This window comes from Triticum urartu, chromosome 6 (assembly GCF_003073215.2).
Source record: "Triticum urartu cultivar G1812 chromosome 6, Tu2.1, whole genome shotgun sequence".
Classification (NCBI taxonomy): Eukaryota; Viridiplantae; Streptophyta; class Magnoliopsida; order Poales; family Poaceae; genus Triticum; species Triticum urartu.
Window position 1 is genome coordinate 256,755,233 of NC_053027.1, and position 20,705 is coordinate 256,775,937.

Sequence of the window (20,705 nt, forward strand, 5' to 3'; positions counted from 1 at the left end):
TTCTTGTTTAGTGGGGGTAAGTTGTCACAGCCCTAGCATTGGTTGCAGATAGTTGCATCAGTGAGCATCATGCATCCTGTTATTTTCAAGAAACTTGAAATGAGGAAATTGAAAGCCTTAGAAATCATTTTAAAAGAAGGGCAAGAACCCTTTAAATTGCATTCATTGTTTCCAAAATGACTTCATAAATGTTTGATAATTTTGGCAAGGCTTTGAGACCAAACCAAAAATAGTGAACATTTTTGAAGGAATTATTTTGGGACTTTGAAATTAAATCAATAAGTATTTGAGTTTTGGATTATATTCATTTTTATAGAATATAATTCAAAAGGCCCTGGAATTATTTATGTGCCTCTGGAAAAGTCCATAATGGCAACATAAAAATATTCAGAAGGTTTTGCCCTGTTTTGAATTTATTTTGAATTTTGAATCAGTGGCGAAATGTATAAAACAAAACAAAACATAGATAAAACTAGAAAGGGCAGAACTCACCTGGCCTTACCTGAGAGGCCCAGCCGTAGCCAGCCCAGAGGCCAGTACTGTGCAGCCCAGCAGCTGGCCCAGCCCACCACCGCTGCTAATCGTCTCCCACCTCGCGCCAGAAGGACGTGAGGCGTGTGTCCGCCGCACGCCGGCGCACGCCCCGCCACCTCCTACTTCCCGCCGCTGCCCCGACGCGTCTGGACGATGCCACCCATCACACCGCGGCCCCCTCTGCCTCTCTCGTCGCTCTCTGCTCTCTCCTGACCCCTTCCCCCTTCTCTGCTTCCTCTCCCGAGCGGAGCTCGTCGTCGCCGACATCGTTTGCCACGGCCACCGTGCTCCCCTCGCCTCCCCGCGCTGTCCATGGCCTCTGCCATGTTCCGCCGCTCCGCCCCACCCTGTCCCCGAGCGCTGGGACGACCTGCATCGCTGGCTGCCTCGCCTTCTTCCTTCTCGGTCGCCGGAAGCCACACGCGCCGATTCGCCACCGTCTCCGCCTCCCCGAGCTCGTCGTCTACCACATCCGAACCACCGTGAGCTCCTGCACGTTTCGCCCCTAACCCCATGGCTTGCCGGTTGCCATAGCCGTCGTTTCGTAGCTGTCCGTAGCACGCTGCCACCTGAGCTCGTCGTCGGCGTAGCTCCGGTGACCATAAGGTCACCCTGGCGTGCCTAACCTACTCCTCGCATCGCGTAGCGCTCCGCTAGCCCATCGCCTCGCTCGTTAGCACACCGTAGCGCTAACCCGCACTAGCCCCGAACTCCGGCCACCGCCGCGAGCTTGCCTCCGGCGAGCTCGGGCCACCTCAGCCCCTGCCATTTGCACAAACGGATGCGGGCGAGTCCCAGCTTCGCGTAGATGCCCTCCGCCGGCCATTTGGTCGCCGGAGGAGGAATCATGAGCCCCTCTGCCGTCTCTGGCCTTGCCGGCGACGAGCGCCGGGTCAAATCCAGCGAGTTTGACCGCGGGTCGACCCTGTTTGACTTCCTCCTGAGTCACTAACATGTGGGGCCAGCCCCTAACTAATTTCTAGTTTAGAATTAAATTAGTGTTAATTAACCATGTCAATTAGCTGACCAGCTGACGTGTGGGGCCCAGCCGTCAGGTTTGACTTGGGCGGCGCGTGTTGACCTGCTGACATCAGCATGACCTAATGCTGACGCAGTAATACATTTTCTGGATTTATTAATAATTCAGAAATTCCAGAAAATAGTTAAAACTTCGAAAATTCATAGTAAATCAACCGTAGCTCCAAATCAAATAAATTATATATGAAAAATTATCAGAAAAATTCAAGGAATCTATTTATGGAATTTGCATGCATGTTTGAACAACCTAGGGTTGCTGTACAGGGCAATTTGCATAAATGACATTTAAATAAGCACATATGGAGTTTGAATTTGAACCCTTGGTTCAAACCAACTTCATTTAATATGGTTGCTAGTTGCATTAGCTCAATCAACAGCATATTACCATGACATTATCATGCATCATAATTGTTGCATTGCATTGATTGTGTTCCTCTTTGTTTGCCGGTATTTGTCCCCTCTCGATAGACGTGGTTCCGACGACGAGTTCGATGACACCGATGAAGAACTATACTCTCTTCAGAAGTGCCAGGCAAGCAAAACCCCCTTGTTCATTCCGATACAATCCCACTCTCTCGCTCCTGCTCTCTTTTACTGCATTAGGACAACACGATTCCTCTGTTACTTGCAGCGGTAGTTGAACCCCTTATCCTCTGCATGACCTGTCACTGCCACAGTAAATAGATGAAACCCACTAGCATGAGTAGGAGTTGTTTGAGCCCTGATGTGCCTACTCATTCATGCTTATTTGTCATGCCTGCTACTGCTTAGAGTTGAGTCAGGTCTGATTCATCGGGGATGAATCAGAGGTGTGTAAACATGTCCTACTGTTGAGAGCTAAGTGTGTGAACACGAGTTGGTAAAGGTAGCGGTGAGAGGCCATGTAGGATTACATGGTGGGTTGTCTCACTGAAGCCGTCCTTAGGAACTGAGTTCTGTGTTTGTGATCCATGAAACAGTTACTACCATGCATTGGGCCCGAAACCAATGGACCCTCTCGGCTTCTTGATCACCCTTGTCCTCTGTCTAGGAGTTGCAACTAGTTTCTGGTGTTTATAGGATATGTGTTGGCGGTCGTGCGTAGCGCTGACCCTAGGGGTGGGCTATGATGCGGTAGATACACCGTGGCACGGTGTACCGGGCGCCCGTTTGGTGTCTCGGGAACCCTGTTCACATCGTTCGGGGCCGTATGTGGAAACCTCGGCCGGACTCCCTGCGGATGGAACTTGGATAGGCGATAAACCTGGACTAGAGACTTGAGTGTTTAGGTAGGCCGTGGCCGACACCCTCGTTGGGCTTCCGCTTGAAGGTTGCCGAGTACATGTCGTGTAAACGGCGGTAAGTGGTGAGAGCGTGTGTGAAGAAGTACACCCCTGCAGGGTTAACATCATCTATTCGAATAGCCGTGTCTGCGGTAATGGACTTCTGGGTTGCCTATAACAGTTCATAGACAAGTGAAAGTGGATACTCTAAAACTCGCAAGATAAGTGTGAGTGCTATGGATGGCCTTCTCGTAGGGAGACGGGAGCGGATCCATAGTGGTGTATTGATATGGTGAATATGTGGACTCGTGTGCGCCACCTCAAAAGAGTTGCTTGCAGTCGTAGTTCAGGTTAGCCACTGAGTCAAAGCTGGCTTGCTGCAGTTAAACTCCACCACCCCCCTTGTTGATACCGATGCATATGTAGCTAGTTCTGATGTAAGTCTTGCTGAGTACCTCTGTACTCACGTTTGCTTAATTTATGTTTTGCAGAGAGACTTCAGTCTCGCTAGTAGTTCCGCGTGGACTTCGAAGTCTAGCTTGATACCTCAGCTACGATCTTGTGCCCTCGGCAGGATCTGGTAGATAGTCAGGCTTCTTAGCCTTTTTCATTTGTAGATGTCTGTTCTTAGACATGTTAAGCTTCCGCATGTGCTTTGACTTGTATGCTATGATTGTTGGGTCATGAGACCCATGTTTGTAATATCTCGCTCCTCGGAGCCTAATGAACAAATACTCTGAGTCGTAGAGTCTTGTTGTGATGCCATGTTGTATTGCACATATTGAGCATATTGTGTGTATGATTGAAATGCTTGGTATGTGTGGGATCCGACAACCTAGTTGTTTATCCTTGGTAGCCTCTCTTATGGGGAAATGTAGTCTTGTGCTTCCATGAGCCATAGTAGTCCGCTACAGTCCGGTTCACCGGAGTCCTGCTAGCCCAGCACTACTGCTCCGGAACACTTGACTGGCCGGCATGTGATTCACTTCGTTCCTGTGTCTGTCCCTTCGGGGAAATGTCATGCAGTGACATCCAGAGTCCTGCCTAGCCTGCTACAGCCCGGTTCACCGGAGTCCTATTAGCCCAGTGCTACAGCCCGGATTCACACGCTGCTGACCGACATGCTCGATGTTGATTCATGTATGCCTGTCCCCGTAAGTTAGTGCCACTTTGGGTTCACGACTAGTCATGTCGGCCCTGGTTCTCTGTCATATGGATGCTAGCGACACTATCATATACGTGAGCCAAAAGGCGCAAACGGTCCCGGGCCATGGTAAGGCGACACCCATGGGAATACTGTGCGTGAGGCCGCAAAGTGATATGAGGTGTTACCCGCTAGATTGATGTGACTTGGAATCGGGGTCCTGACAACAGGAGGCCTGAATTTTTTTTGCAAAAAAATCCTTGAAGAGTTAGGAAACTGCGCATGATTGCAAAGACTAATCCCAAGCCATTGGATCTTAGATCTAACGACGTAGAATCTCGTATCACCGTAGCATCTAAGCTACGGGGAGCACGTGATATTCTCCGCCACTATCACTTTTGTTCCTAAACTAGCAAAATACATGTAACTAGTGTCGTTACTTGTCTAACCGCGCAAAGTGTTTGCGCAAAAAAACCCATACACTAAAAGATCATAACAACACATGGGGGTCCTATCGGTGTCAAAACCGGCGGATCTCGGGTAGGGGTCCCGGACTGTGCATGTAAGGTTGATGGTAACAGGAGACAGGGGACACGATGTTTACCCAGGTTCGGGCCCTCTCTATGGAGGTAATACCCTACTTCCTGCTTGATTGATCTTGATGAATATGAGTATTACAAGAGTTAATCTACCTCGAGATCGTAATGGCTAAAACCCTAGAAGTCTAGCCTATATGACTATGATTGTCTCTACGGACTAACCCTTCCGATTTATATACACACCGGAGGGGACTAGGGTTATACGAAGTTGGTTATAGAGAAAGGAATCTTCATATCCGAACGCCAAGCTTGCCATCCATGCCAAGGAGAGTCCCATACGGACACGGGTGAGAGTCTTCGGTCTTGTTTCTTCATAGCCCATCAGTCCGGCCCATGCCCAACAAGTCGGACGCCTGAGGACCCCTTAGTCCAGGACTCCCTCAGTAGCCCCCGAACCAGGCTTCAATGACGAGGTATTTGGCACGCAGACTGTCTTCGGCATTGCAAGGCGGGTTCCCCTTCCGATTACTTCAAAGTCCCTGACTTAAATATCAGTATTCGGCTTTCCATTTAATGTCGCGCCCATCAGCTTCCACGCCTTCCTGACTTTAGCTTCCACGTGTCGAGCGAATATGAGAGGTCGGGGTATTTTACACATATCACCCTGACCATACAAGAAAGGCGCCTATATAAAGAGATTAGATCTCAGATCCATTCCACGCCCTGTGAAAAAATCCTCAGAGCTTGCTAGGAGGAACCACTCCAACATGGCTAGCGCTCCCAGGTCTTCCTCTCATCCCCACGGCTCCGAATAAGGTTATTTGGAGAGATGTTCCGTATCTCACGGTCAGCTGCCGAAGCTGCAAAAACAGGGCTTTCTTCCCCCGGCGGATCTAGTCCCCGTCCGAGCAGGATCGACGTCCTTCAATAGCGGGGTTCAGGCGGAGAATTTCCCCAATCCATCCAGGGGAACGAATGTGCTTAATTCCCTACTTACTAAGAGGCGTCGGATTTCCAATCCACCCATTCCTCCGAGGACTTATGGAGTATTATGGCCTCCAACTACACAAGTTTACTCCTGCCTCCATCCCGCACATTGCGGGTTGCGTTGCTCTTTGTGAGCTATTCTTGGGCTGTGAGGCCCATTTTGAATTATGGAGGAAACTGTTCTGCCTCGTCCCTCATAACCAAGGGGGATCAATATTCGAAGTGGGAGGAGCCGAGGTATGGCGCATCGCCGGGACCGGATACCTGTCCGGCACACCGAAGAAGGCATCCGAAGAGTGGCCTTCCGAATGGTTCTATATTAACGACGTCGCTCTTCCTGACCCAGTCCGAATGGGTCTCCCCGAATTTTCAAGCGCTCCGTTGAAGAAATGCCACAGCTGGCGCCCTCGGAGCCTCGAGGAGGAGGATAGCATGGAAGTCAGTCAGTTGATGGGCAAGATTAAGATGCTCGCCCAGTCCGGATTATCAATAATTGAGGTAATGGAGATTTCTATAGTGTAGGGGGTCCAACCACTCCAATACAGAGGGATTCCCATGTGGCACTATAATGGGGAAGATGGCGCCTCACACTGCGGTCGAAAGGGTCCGAAAACCCCCGCCGCTTTGGCCAAAATATTGGCCGAACTGTACAAAGGGGAGAAGGAGGTGTTCACTTGTCTCCAACGTCGAGATAGATTTTCCATGTATAATCCTCCTAGCTGGGTAAGTTCCAGTCCCACCATTTTACTCAATCCTCTCCCTGAATCATTTCTAATGGATAGTAACCTATCCACTCATAACAGGAATGGGGATCTATAGCCCGCCCCCCCCCTAGCTGGAGGGTCACAACCGGGACCTTGACCCCAGATTCGAAGAAGATCCGGACATATTTGTGGAGCTTGAGAATGGAGTATTCTACCAGAAGAGCAATGATGGTACGGAAGTGCCCATCATTGCCGATTATCCCGGCCTCCTTCCTGATTCGCATGTAAGTAATTTTAAGAGACACCTTCTCCGAACGAGCTTCCTTATTATGCCTCACCCATCGCACTATTTCGTGCTCCAAAGGGGAGGCACTCGATGCCGCAACGTGCACCCGAAGTATCTCCGAGGAGAGCAGTGCCCGCGCCAAGCACATCTTCAAAGAGAAAGTCAAACGATAATACGGCAGAACCTTCATCAAAGAGTTAAGGCTTTCTTTTTAAAATATGACCCCTGGTCACCACATCAAATCGTGATGTCATTCACCACATTCTATCAGGAAAAGTGTCCGCCGGACTATCTCCAGGGATCCTGCCAGTCATGCCTCCACTAGTCAGGTTCCAGACCCTTCCCTAAGGACGGGGGTTGACATAGGAGTGGCGCTAGACTGTCCTTCCATAGAGGATTCAGACGATATGTCCGTCACGAACTCTGAAGTGGAGAGCGCCATAAATTATCGTCGTCGGAGGGCTGCTCTCCTTGACCCCGGCTTTTCAAAGGAGGCATTCGATGCCTTCAGCTCGGCCGATGCGTACATCCGAGCTTCTCGGGATGGACTTGCCAGAGCCACGGACCAGCATCTAAAAGATATGTGGGCAAGTGTAGATTTAGTAATCATATACCAGTAGCCCCCGAGACTTAAAGCAGTTGATACAACTGATTTAAGGATCATTGTTGTGGCACCCCGGCTCAGAGAAACCGGAACACCCCGTATTCCAGCCCAGAGAACGAGGAGAAGTCTCTGGAATATGGCACTGCTTGACATAGAACAAATCAGCTCTTATACAAGAATAATAATATAAGGGTCGGATGTTACAAAGAAGCATATCAACACGGCGACACTATGCCTGCGATACTACACTTGCTCTATGCTAGCACTGAAACAACTCCTAGCAGCGGAATACTTCTAGCAGCGGAACAACAACGAAGGTGGTGAACTCCACTCCGCAGGGACTCTGGCTGGGACACGATCTAGCGCGCACGCACAGGAACCTTGACAAGCAATCAACCAATCATGGCAGCACCTGCAATCTGGCATGACACGCTAGGTCAGTACATTGAATGTACTTGCAAGCTCACAACAACCACAAACATCAAGGCAAGACAATAACATAGCATTAACAGGTTAATTATTTAACAACTACCATGATGAACAACTACTAAGCATGGTATGAAACTGATACAATACTAATAAATCACCATCTCGGATCTCCATAACCATATTTCTCTCGGCTAACCGGCCAAGCAATATACCATCTCGATCACCTCGTGATCAAAACCAAACGGTGATCTTTCCGGCGATCACAACCATGACCAACACTTGGTCTCAAACAGTGATCCTTCCGGCGATCACTACCATGACCAACACTTGGTCTCCAACATCATCATCAACATCCTGCCAATCTGTACTGCTCAACATATTAACATATAAATCACCTATAAGTCATTCCGTCATGTGAGTGTTGATCGAATGGTGTGACCTAGTACGAACCCTTGCCCATGACCGAGGACGCGGCTACCGATAGATTAAAATACACACTCTGCAGAGGTAGCGCATTGTACCTACACTACGGAACCCATGGCCTCGCACTCCCATTCGGGTGGACCAACGGTGTTCCGACAAAACCGATCTACTGCCATGACACTCTCCCGGCCACTCCGATCCACTCCCAACTGGGCTAGTCCTGGGTGGCCCCATGTCTACCAAAGACACAACGACCACCGTCGTGGCCAAAACGTCCCTCACGGGGACCGTGCACATAACAACAACAACAGGCACACAAGGCTTATGTCCGTCTACCTGATCAGGGTAGTGCGTGCCCATAACCTTCCCTAGTTGGAGGCACTGGTGAGAGGCACGACAATAGATCGCATTAGGTCCTTCCCATAAAGGCAAATGTGTTTGCACTATAAAAGCCCGGTTCGGTGGCACTTGACCAACTTAATGACGGAACTTATCCCCAAAATATAATAGTAATGACTGATACTCCGATATCATCTATCAACCTATAATCCAAGTCATAGCAATATCCAACAAATAATCCAAAGCTTAATATCATCATACCAAAATACTCCGAGAACAGTATAACACTACTATCATGATGAACCCAAGAACGAGAATAGTACTACTCAAATAACTATCCAGCTATGATCCACATGCAAGCATCATCTCCATAATCATATCCCATAACATAATATCAACTAGCATCATGATTAAAATAACACTAGCCACTAATAATCCAAAGGCAACATGATATTCAAAGTAGTGCTCCAAGATAATAACAGATACCATCATGACAATAATCATACTAGTCATTAAGAATCCAAAGGCAACATGTCGTCCAAAGTAATACTCCAAAGCACATTACCATCATAAACATAATCATAATAGCCACTAAGATCCAAAGGAACATGTCATCCACATAATCCTCAAAATATATGTCCTAGAACTCCAAGCAATATCATGGCAATATCAACATCAAAACAATACTCCGAGTCATGCCATGAACAGATCATACATAGCTAATGCAATGTTTTAAACAAGTTCAAATGAATAAACCATGTCACTGCATTGCAATCATGCAAATGGAGGGTGTGGCTTGCCTGGGGTGGAAGAAATCACCGAGAAGAAGTGCGAGAAGCTCCCGGAAAGAATCGCTGGAAAACGTTCTCTCCCAGAGGGGCTGATTAAGCGCAAGGGGAAAATGGTCATTGTCAGAATGTTAAAACATGGTGAAAATGATTCATCGGAACGGGCTCGACGAAACGAAGAAGTGGGCTTTGGAATCACCCGATTTGGAGTTGGGAGTAAAAAGATATAAGGGTTTTCTGCCATGGACCCATCTGTAGGAAAAATCTTTACAAACCGCGCCTGGACAGAAAAATAGAAGGCGTCTTCTCAGGAAATACGTCTTCCGGAGCGGAAAACGTACTTTTGGCCCGAAGAAGAACAAAGTACGCTCTCAGAAGGGGAAAGCACACACGGGCAAATCCCGCGTCCACTTATCTAGGTCAGCGAGGGGGCGGGGCCGGGCCTTGTGTCACTGACGTGTGGGTCCAGCGTGGTGTCTCTCTCCTCCTGGCCTTCTCCTTCTTCTCCCCCGACGCGCGCCCACTGCATAGAGGACGACCGCCGGCGCCGACGCTTGCCCGGTCAGCTCCGGCCACCTCTGGTGGAGCTCGGACCACCGGAGTGACCAGCGCGAGGAGCCGCACCCGCCTGATGAGTCTGCCCACGTGGAAGAACAGCGGAGTAGGCGGAACGGGGAGCCGCGGTGGAGGAGAGCTTCAGCCTCCGGGGAGTGCGTGGCAAACGACCATGGGAGCAGGAGGAGAGGTGCTGGGGTGGCTCCAGGGTGAGGATGGAGGTCTCTAGTGGTGTAGATAGGGAGGGAGGAGCTCAGCGTTGAGAGAATTTAGGCCGAGGCCGAGGCGGGCATGGCGGCCATGGGGAAGGGAAGGGAGGCGCTCGAGCTCCGGGGAGTGCTCGGGGTGGCTTCTAGGATGCGGGGGAGGCCAATGAAATATTTTGCCATATTTGATGAAGATATGACCCAAACAATTTATAAGAATTATTTGGGGATTTTTGGATGACAGAAATATAGGTTGCTTCATAACCTAGGGCAGACAGGGTTATTCCTTTAGTAGAAAAAGGAATTTTCCCTAGAAAAGAAATTAGGGTTTGGTCAAGGAGTGGAGTGACATGATCTTGGCAAAGTTTTTAGGATGATTAGTCACTTGGGAGGGGAAATGGGGATGATTTCCCAGGTGACAAGGCCACAGAACCACTCCAAAAAGAAAAACAGAGCAAAAATCAGTAAATCAAAAAGAAAAAAGAAAGGGCCAAAATCCAGGCTGTTACAACTCTTACCCCCTTAAAGAAATCTCGTCCTCGAGATTTAGTTGCTCAGGGAACAAGTGTGTCTTGAGGACACCGTTTCCAACTCGGGTATCCTTTTTCCTTTGTTTATTGTTCCCCCAAGAATTTTATATGATTTGATCATCTTTGCTCGGGGTGGTTTGCTTCACCTTTCCCCAAATCCTGATGGGTTTTTTTGCTCATATACCAATTTATTTTTTACTGACATTGATTCCCCATACCTGTGGTGGTATCCAATGGATCTGAGCATAAATTTTTCCTTCGGTCATGAACACCTTAATACTTTTGTCATGGGGTTCCTTCAAATAAATGCAGGCCTTCTGGTTTCAATAAATGCTGAGAATTAATTAGGACCACCTTCTGACGGGATCTGACTGCTCATAGGTGGTACTGATTTTGATTTATTTCTTTGGGTCGAGCGTGAAATATGTACCAAACATCTGACTGCCTTTTGTCAGGAGCAATATAATGGTGTATGGAGTTATAGCTGTGTCATACCTCAAATATTTATATCTTGAGACTGGCCCGAGAGGGGGCTGACGGACAATTGCTTTTTCCTGACAGATTGTCCGTGTACTTGATTTCGTAATCGAGTATACCGGGTCTGAGCTGATTGTTCAGCTTTTGACTTTATCATTTTGTCGATATACCTATTTGGATTTTCCATATTACCCATTCCAAGCGGGATATGAAATCCTTGTAAAACAGAGTAGGCCGCTGAAGGTGTATTTCTTTCTGGATCCATATGGAATTATGGCCTCCAGCTGACTTGGGGTATCCAGACCCTGATGGTCGTGCAAAATCATCTTACCTTTGCTGTCAGTCTCACCCTATAACAATCATGATTTTCTTTGTGAGGATACCTTACTGGAATAACTTGGCCACACCTGTCCTTGATTCTTCGTATGGCCAGGGACGTGATTAGTGCAATATTGTTGGCATTGTTCCTTTTGCTTATTTTCTGACCCGTGTCCACACATATATGACATATACTCGGGGTTTGTAGCTGTACGGAGCTCATTGCTGAGGCCAATCATACAAGAAGGTGACAAGGTTTCCTGATATCACCTTGTCTGGTGCGGGAATAATGACCTTCATGACCATTGTCAAGACTGTGGATTCTGTGATGTTATCTCCAGTTCTTGTAGATCTGTGTTATTCATGAGATGTATCTCTGCTTATTTTCCTTTAGGTATATCTGTTGGATCCTTGTTGTACCTTGTATGAATGACTGATACGATTGGGGATGCATGCTCACCATATGTAGAAGAAGAATATGCCACCGAGCACTTGATTCTTGCGGTAGGCATATGTTTTGACTGTATTGTACCTCCAACAAAAATTATTGCAACTTTGATCCTTGATCTGCAGAGAAAAGCCATTCATGTAGCTTGCTGAGGAAGGCTCATTAGCTTCTGCTCGAAGCTTTTTGTCTGGGTAGCGTGCAGAAGAAGCCTCGATAGCCTACACACGAAGCTTGACATGAGTATTGTGCAGGAGAAGCCTGAGTTCCGTACTTGAGAAGCTTCTCCTTGGTTTTGCTTGTTGAGAAAAATTCATTTCCGTCTGTCGGAAGCTTTTACCCAGGTATCTTGTTGAGAAAGACCAGATTTCTTGGACCAGAAATTATTCACATATCATGCCGAGGAGCCTTGCATCATAAATTTCTTTCGATAACGTGTGAAAGAATACCGAGTTCATTATATCCAAAACTTCATACTGATATGCAGACTGAAATCCACACACATAGACACCCATGATATTCTGTGGCTAAATATTTGCATGAGAAAATTTGTTTAACTGTCTTCCTTGAGCATATCACACTCTGACTTTATTTCGGATGATAACATATTTCAAGCATCATGCATCGCTGAGGCAAAATTTTGTATATGCTCCATACCTTTGATAGAGAATATACCGTTGATCTTGTACCTGACTTATCTTGCTGCTGATCATTACTGCTGTGAGAATTTTATACTGCTACAGACTTGAGTTATTAGTACTGTTGTGAGGAGTGCACACTAATGCAAAATTGATTATCAGCCTCAAAATCAGATATTCCTCATTTCATTGCAGTTGGCTGAGAATTCCATTCTATTTAGCTAAGCTTCCAAATATTTGAACTCCCTGCTTATTCCTCGGGTCCGATGTCAGCTGATGAGCAACTCTTTATAGGGGAAAAAATAATGTCACACCGGGGCCCAAAAGAAAGAAGCAAAAGAAAACTCAACTAAACAAATGCACACAACAACAATCAATTCACACACAAATCAATGTCACATATTACTGCTAGTCACACAATATGCATGCCTACTTAAGCACACAAATATCGCGGGATCTCCGGTACTACGATCTACCATGCTGTGACGATGTGCACGAGGACGAATAAATGTGTGGAGGAATTGGTGTAAACAGCGCTACACCAAGTGCTAGCTTGGCCAGGTAGCAACCTGGACTAGCTCGAAGGCGAGGACGTACTTGATAACCATGTAGCAGGACACGACTGTCGCGACCACATTATTTTCAAGCGGACGGAAAATATCTGTACTTGTCCAAGAAATAAGGATAGCAAGGAAACTGAGCCTGCTGGCATTGCCCTTTCTTGATAGCTCAGATCATTAAGGGTTGCCAACACGACAAAATAAAAGAGCGATTCGGGATAGAACCATGTTCATCACCGAAACGATAGGCAGGGCTGAAAGGAAGGAATTCGGCGCGATACACGAGCACCATTTTTACAAACAGTGTCAGGATCACTTGGCATCACTCTACTGGGACAGAGATGACGCCAAACACTGAAGAACGAGCCAGAAAAGAAAACTGGAGAAATGCAAAGGCTGAGCTGTAGTGGATCCTGAACTGATGCCATCTACACTCACCAAATAAATCGTCAGTAACAACAAATACTAAGGATATATGCATGATGTGCAACAAACAAATGCAGCAACCAAGTGCAATAAACAAGCCAAACTACAAACTACTGATTTCTACCGGTTTCTACTGCTCGCGCTGACTATGGTGTCCTACAGCCAGACCTACTCTGATACCAAGCCTGTGGCACCCCAGCTCAGAGAAACCGGAACGCCCCATATTCTAGCCCAGAGATCGAGGAGAAGTCTCTGGAATACAACACTACTTGATATAGAACAAATCAGCTCTTATTACAAGAATAATAATACAAGGGTCTGATGTTACAAAGAAGCACATCAGCATAGCGACACTATGCCTGTGATACTACACGTGCTCTATGCTAGAAGCGAAACAACTCGTAGCAGCGGAATACTTCTAGTAGTGGAACAACGATGAAGGTGGTGAACTCCACTCCGCAGGGACTCTGGCTGGGACACGATCTAGCGCGCACGCACGGCAACCTTGACAAGCAATCAAGCAATCATGGCAGGACCTGCAATCTGGCATGACACGTCAGGTCAGTACATTGAATGTACTTGCAAGCTCACAACAACCTCAAACATCAAGGCAAGACAATAACATAGCATTAACAAGTTAATTATTTAACAACTACCATGATGAAACAACTACTAAGCATGGTATGAAACTGATACAATACTAATAAATCACCATCTCGGATCTCCGTAACCATATTTCTCTCGGCAAACCGGCCAAGCAATATACCATCTCGATCACCTCGTGATCAAAACCAAATGGTGATCTTTCCGGCGATCACAACCATGACTACCACTTGGTCTCAAACGGTGATCCTTCTGGCGATCACTACCATGACCAACACTTGGTCTCCAACATCATCATCAACATCCTGCCAATTTGTACTGCTCAACATATTAACATATAAATCACCTATAAGTCATTCCGCCATGTGAGTGTTGATCGAATGGTGTGAACTAGTACAAACCCTTTCCCATGACCGAGGATGCGACTATTGATAGATTTAAATACACACTCTGCAGAGGTAGCGCACTGTACCCACACCACGGAACCCATGGCCTCGCACTCCCATTCGGGTGGACCAACGGTGTTCCGACAAAACCGATCTACTGCCATGACACTCTCCCGGCCACTCCGACCCACTCCCAACTGGGCTAGTCCTGGGTGGCCCCGTGTCTACCAAAGACACGACGACCACCGTCGTGGCCAAAACGTCCTCACGGGGACCATGCACATAACAACAACAACGGGCACACAGGGCTTATGTCCGCCTACCTGATTAGGGTAGTGCGTTCCCATAACCTTCCCTCGTTGGAGGCACCGGCGAGAGGCATGACAATAGATCGCATTAGGGCCTTCCCATAGAGGCAAATGTGGTTGCACTGGAAAAGCCTGGTTCGGTGGCACCTGACCAACTTAATGACGGAATTTATCCACAAAATATAATAGTAATGACTGATACTCCAATATCATCTATCAACCTATAATCCAAGTCATAGCAATATCCAACAAATAATCCAAAGCTTAATATCATCATACCAAAATACTCCGAGAACAGTATAACACTACTATCATGATGAACCCAAGAACGATAATACTACTACTCAAATAAATATCCAGCTATGATTCACATGCAAGCATCATCTCCATAATCATATCCCATAACATAATATCAAGTAGCATCATGATGAAAATAACACTAGCCACTAATAATCCAAAGGCAACATGATATTCAAAGTAGGGCTCCAAGATAATAACAGATACCATCATGACAATAATCATACTTGCCACTAAGAATCCAAAGGCAACATGTCATCCAAAGTAATACTCCAAAGCATATTACCATCATAAACATAATCATAATAGCCACTAAGAATCCAAAATCACATGTCATCCACATAATCATCAAAATATAAGTCCTAGAACTCCGAGCAATATCATGGCAATATAAACATCAAAACAATACTTAGAGTCATGCCATGAACAGATCATACATAGCTAATGCAATGTTTTAAACAAGTGCAAATGAATAAACCATGTCACTGCATTGCAATCATGCAAATGGAGGATGTGGCTTGCCTAGGGTGGAAGAAATCACCGAGAAGAATAGCGAGAAGCTCACGGAAAGAATCGCCGGAAAACGTTCTCTCCCGGAGGGGCTGATTAAGCGCAAGGGCAAAATGGTCATTTTCAGAATGTCAAAACATGGTGAAAATGATTCCATCGGAACTTGCTCGACGAAATGAAGAAGTGGGCTTTGGAATCACCTGATTTGGAGTTGGGAGTAAAAAGATATAAGGGTTTTTCTGGCACGGACCCATCTGTAAGAAAAATCTTTACAAACCGGGCCCAGACAGAAAAACAGAAGGCGTCTTCTCAGGAAATACGTTTTCCAGAGCGAAAAACATATTTTTGGCCTGAAGAAGAACAAAGTACGCTTTTAGAAGGGGAAAGCGCACACGGGCAAATCTCGCGTCCATTTATCCACGTCAGCGAGGGGGCGGGGCCGGGCCTTGTGTCGCTGACGTGTGGGTCCAGCGCGCCGTCTCTCTCCTCCTAGCCTTCTCCTTCTTCTCCCCAGACACGCGGCCGCGGCACAGAGGAGGACCGCCGGTGCCGGCGCTCACCCAGTCAACTCCGGCCACCTCCGGTGGAGCTCGGACCACCGGAGTGACCAACGCGAGGAGCCGCACCCTCCTGAAGAGTCTGCCCATGTTGAAGAGCAGCGGAGCAGGCAGAATGGGAAGCCGCGGCGGAGGAGAGCTTCGAACTCTGGGGAGTGCGTGGCAAACGACCACGGGAGGAGGAGGAGAGGTGCTAGGGTGGCCCGGGGTGAGGATGGAGGTCTCTGCTGGTGTAGATAGGGAGGGAGAAGCTCGGCGTTCAGCGAATTTAGGTCGAGGCCGAGGCGGGCACAGCGGCCATGGGGAAGGGAAGGCAGGCGCGCGAGCTCGGGGGAGTGCTCGGGGAGGCTTCTAGTATGCGGGGGAGGCCAGTGGTGAGGAGAAATGGAGACGGGGTGGCCTTATATTGGCAGGGCGAGGGAGGTTGAGCTGGCATCGCCGCGGACGCGTGTCTGGCGCCGCGGACGCGTGCCCACGCTCGCGAACTAGGAGGTAGGCGACGATGGAGGCATAGGGAGAAAGCTCACGGGGAAGAGGAGGCCAAAGGAGAAGCAGAGGAAGATGTCGAGCGCCATTAAAACATGTCGGGGCATTGTGCCCCCGTGGGCGTTCGGCGGCGAGCGTCGGTGGTCGTGGTGAGGAAACGGACGGAGGGGGAGAGGGGTCCAGGGGAACGGCGACGACACGGGCCAGCTGCTGGACACGCTCACGCGCGCGGAGGCGGCAAGAGAAGGAGGGGGGTCTAGCACAAACAGCCACTGGACGCGGCCACTGCACACAGAGCGCGTGCACAGGCACGCCATTGTCGTGGTCACCGCGTGCACTGGTTTGTAGTGGGGGAGAGGGGCTTGACCATGTTTTCTAGTGGGTAGTTCATCCAGGGTAGGTTAGAACCACGGTGGTAGATCAGTGAAAAGTGGTATGGTTAAATGGTAATCACCATCTGAAGTTTACTGTAGTAAACTTGGGTGAGCACTGGTGATCAATAAGGATTTCACTGGCGCCAAAGAGTTTGTCTGGGGTGATTAACAAAGGAAGGACTATGATCCTGGAGCTTTTGAGGCATAATGGAACACAAACTAATATAGTTGCTTTGTAACTCACATTATGGGTCCAGAATCAAGATTTGGATGATGCACTCACATGGAGTAACCACTTGTGGTAAAACTTGGCAGGGCTTAGTGATTTGGCCAGATAAAGGTGCTGTAAAAATTTCATACCAATTGGTTTTACCAAAATGGTACTTGCTTCACAAACATCCTTGGTGACCAGAAAATTGCAAGAATTCTAGAGAAATATTTGCTTTATGAATTGATGCCAAATTTGGTGGAGAGAAGTTATTTGGGTAGGAGAATGCTCTGGTAAATTTTCAGGTAAAATGAAGCAATATACAATATACTTGCTTCACAACCTCAAAGTATTGACATAATCAAAGATTTGATGTTGAGCTCACATAGAGAAAGGTATGGAGCTGAAATTTGTAGGAGTGAGATAATATGAGCACATGAAGGAGTGTGCAAAATTTCAACTCATTTGGATAATCCTAGCTAGCACTTTCTTCACAGAGGCTTCCCTCGGATAGGAACTTTGAAAAAATCAATGAGGAAGTTTGGCCAGGCAAGTAAAGTTGAATTTTGGCACAGGGCAATTATTTGGATGATATATCATGCCCAAAAAGTTTGGGGGCAAATGGGAAAGGATAAATAGCACTTGCTTTACAATGTGCCATTTAGGATAGAATAGGAAATGAATTTATTGAGCCTAATGAAATATATGGCCAATGAAATATTTTGCCATATTTGATGAAGATATGACTCAAACAATTTATAAGAATTATTTGGGGATTTTTGGATGGACAGAAATATAGGTTGCTTCACAACCTAGGGCAGACAGGGTTATTCCTTTAATAGAAAAAGGAATTTTCCCTAGAAAAGAAATTAGGGTTTGGTTAAGCAGTGGAGTGACATGATCTTGGCAAAGTTTTTAGGATGATGAGTCACTTGGGAGGGGAAATGGGGATGATTTCCCAGGTGACAAGGCCACAAAACCACTCCAAAAAGAAAAATAGAGAAAAAAAATCAATAAATCAAAAAGAAAAAGAAAGGGCCAAAATCCAGGCTGTTACAATTTTATAATCAGGCACTTATGGAGAAGAATAGCCTGCTATCTCAAGAGCTGGAAAAGTGTCATACTTGGCTAATTGTGGCTATCGCCGAATTGGAAAATCCAAGGAGGCACCACCTGGTAATGCTTCTCCCAATCAGAAGAAAGTATAATCATATACCAGTTATATTAATAATGTTGTGTTTCCGCTAACAGCATCGCTAGAGGAACTGAGACAAAAATTGATGGTCGCCCAGGCTGGTGAACAATAGGCCAAGAGGCAACATGCGGTAGGCGAGCGTGTGCTGACGCGGGCCAGGGAGGAAAAGAACAAGATGCAGGATTCCCATACCCAACTGGGCGAAGAACTAAAAGATGTTGGAGCCTAGCTAGCTGACGACATCAAGGAGAATAGGAGGCTACAAGGCGGCATATTTAGTATGCTTTTCATACTTGCCTCCCTATCGTTCGACAATGGCAGGAACCGATAGATTTATGTCTACAGGTATGCTGACTGGTCATCCCGAAGAGGAGATGTACGGATCTCAAGGCGACCTGCTACAAGAGCTGTCCCGGATGCACGAGCAAGTTCGGAAAGCAATGCAGAGTGTTGCCAAGGCCTTATGGCCATCCGCCTCTCCTCCAGGAGGTATGGTAGAGCTCATGGAGCTATTCAAAGGGGCACGGTGGAGTATTCGATTATGGAAGATATCAGCCTGCCGGGAAGGTGCGAGAGAGGCCTGTGCCATGGTAAAAACACGATATACCAAGCTTGATCCGAATCATATGGCCCGTGTCGGACCCCTAGGGCCGGATGGGAAAGAAATTCCCGTTAATTTGGTATATGACCAAGTAGAAGTAGCCGCCAAATATTCCCAACAGGATTGTAAGCTAGACAGCCTGTTAGACGGTATAGAGGAGGAAATTTTTTAGTCCAAGTGACTATGTACTTTCCTTGACATATTTGTCCCTAGACAGATTGTAAAATGATTGTCATGGCCGACCTTTTCGCTTCGACCTCTGGACCCGAAGGTGCGGAGTGTTTCCGAATACCTGAGCGGTAAAATAGACCGGGGTATGCATGGAAACCAGGCGTAGGGGTCATAGCTGCTTGAACAGACAAGTTGTATCCGGCTAGCTATGTTATATTACATTGTGATTGCAAGAAACATCTTCCAGAGAGAATAGTTCCGTTAAGGGTTCCTTTCCCTTGGTGTAGATGCATTAATGTGCATGTCCGAACTGTGATTGAAAAGATTGCAGTATACGTAACATCTAGGGATTGATAGTGGGAAGAATATAAAAACATCTTTAGTCCGCCGACCGAATATTCTCTTAAGAACGCTAGCTTTCGGCTTCACCCAGTATGAGGTACACATCCGGATGACCCGGCAGTAGCAATCGCAGAGGTGCTCCCTTTATGCCCTAGCCGAACTAACGGGAACGTAGGGCATAAGCACAGGAGCCAGGCAACCCAGCTTGGCCAAAACTTAAGTCACATCGATGCATATAATGGCGAAAAAAGGTACATATGAGGAGAAAACGCATATGTGATGAGCTTGATGCTCGAAAAATAACAATAATAAGCTTCTGTGCAAGAAGCCCCCAGGTATAATGGACGTTTACATTTGAAGATGTGTACGTCATATGTGCATGTTTTGGCCGTACGAAAGCTTTAAGTCTAAAAAAATAAAAAGTGAAAACAGAGGAGAAAAAATAATGGAGACAATAGGGAGAAGGAGACGAACGAAGAATTCGGCGCTAGGCATAGAATCTTCGGAGTCTGGCCGTGTTCCAGGGGTTCGGCTCTAGGCGATTGTCTGATGCATCACGCAGGTGGTACGCTCCTCAAGTGAGAACTTCGTCAATGATGAAGGGACCCTCCCACTTGGGCTTGAGTTTGTCCTTTTTCTTATCTGGCATGTGTAGAACGAGTTCGCCTACATTATAAGTCTTGGCCCGCACTTCTCTGCTTTGATATTTGCGAGCCTATTGTTGATAAAATGCGGAACGGGCTTTTGCAACATCGTGCTCCTCCTCCAGGGCATCTAAGTTGTCCTGTCGATCAAGCTTGGCCTCTCTCTCTCTTCGTACATGCGCACTCGAGGTGAGTCATGAATAATGTCGCAGGGTAACACAGCCTCTACGCTGTACACCATGAAGAAAGGTGTATATCTGGTAGTGCAATTTGGCGTGGTCCACAGCCCCTAGAGTACGGAGTCGAGCTCCTCAACCCAGTGCTTGTCTGATTCTTTCAAAGACTGCACTAGTCTGGGTTTAATGCCACTCATAATAAGGCCATTGGCTCGTTTGACTTGACCATTTGTTTGCGGATGATAGATGGAGGCATAATCGAGCTTAATGCCTAGATTAGCACACCAGGCTTTTGCCTCATCGGCTGTAAAATTGGAGCCGTTATCGGTGATGATGTTGTGTGGAACACCATAACGGTGCACAACGCCGGATATGAAGTCTATCACTGGTCCGGCTTCGGTCGTCTTAACTAGTTCGACCTCTATCCACCTAGTGAATTTATCCACCATGACCAGCAGATACTTTTTCTTATGGCTTCCTCCTTTAAGGGGTCCGACCATGTCAAGCCCCCAGACCACGAAAGGCCAAGTTATGGGGATTGTTTGTAGAGCAATGGGTGGCATATGGCTTTGGTTGGCGAAAAGCTGGCATCCGACGCAACGTTGGACAAGGTCC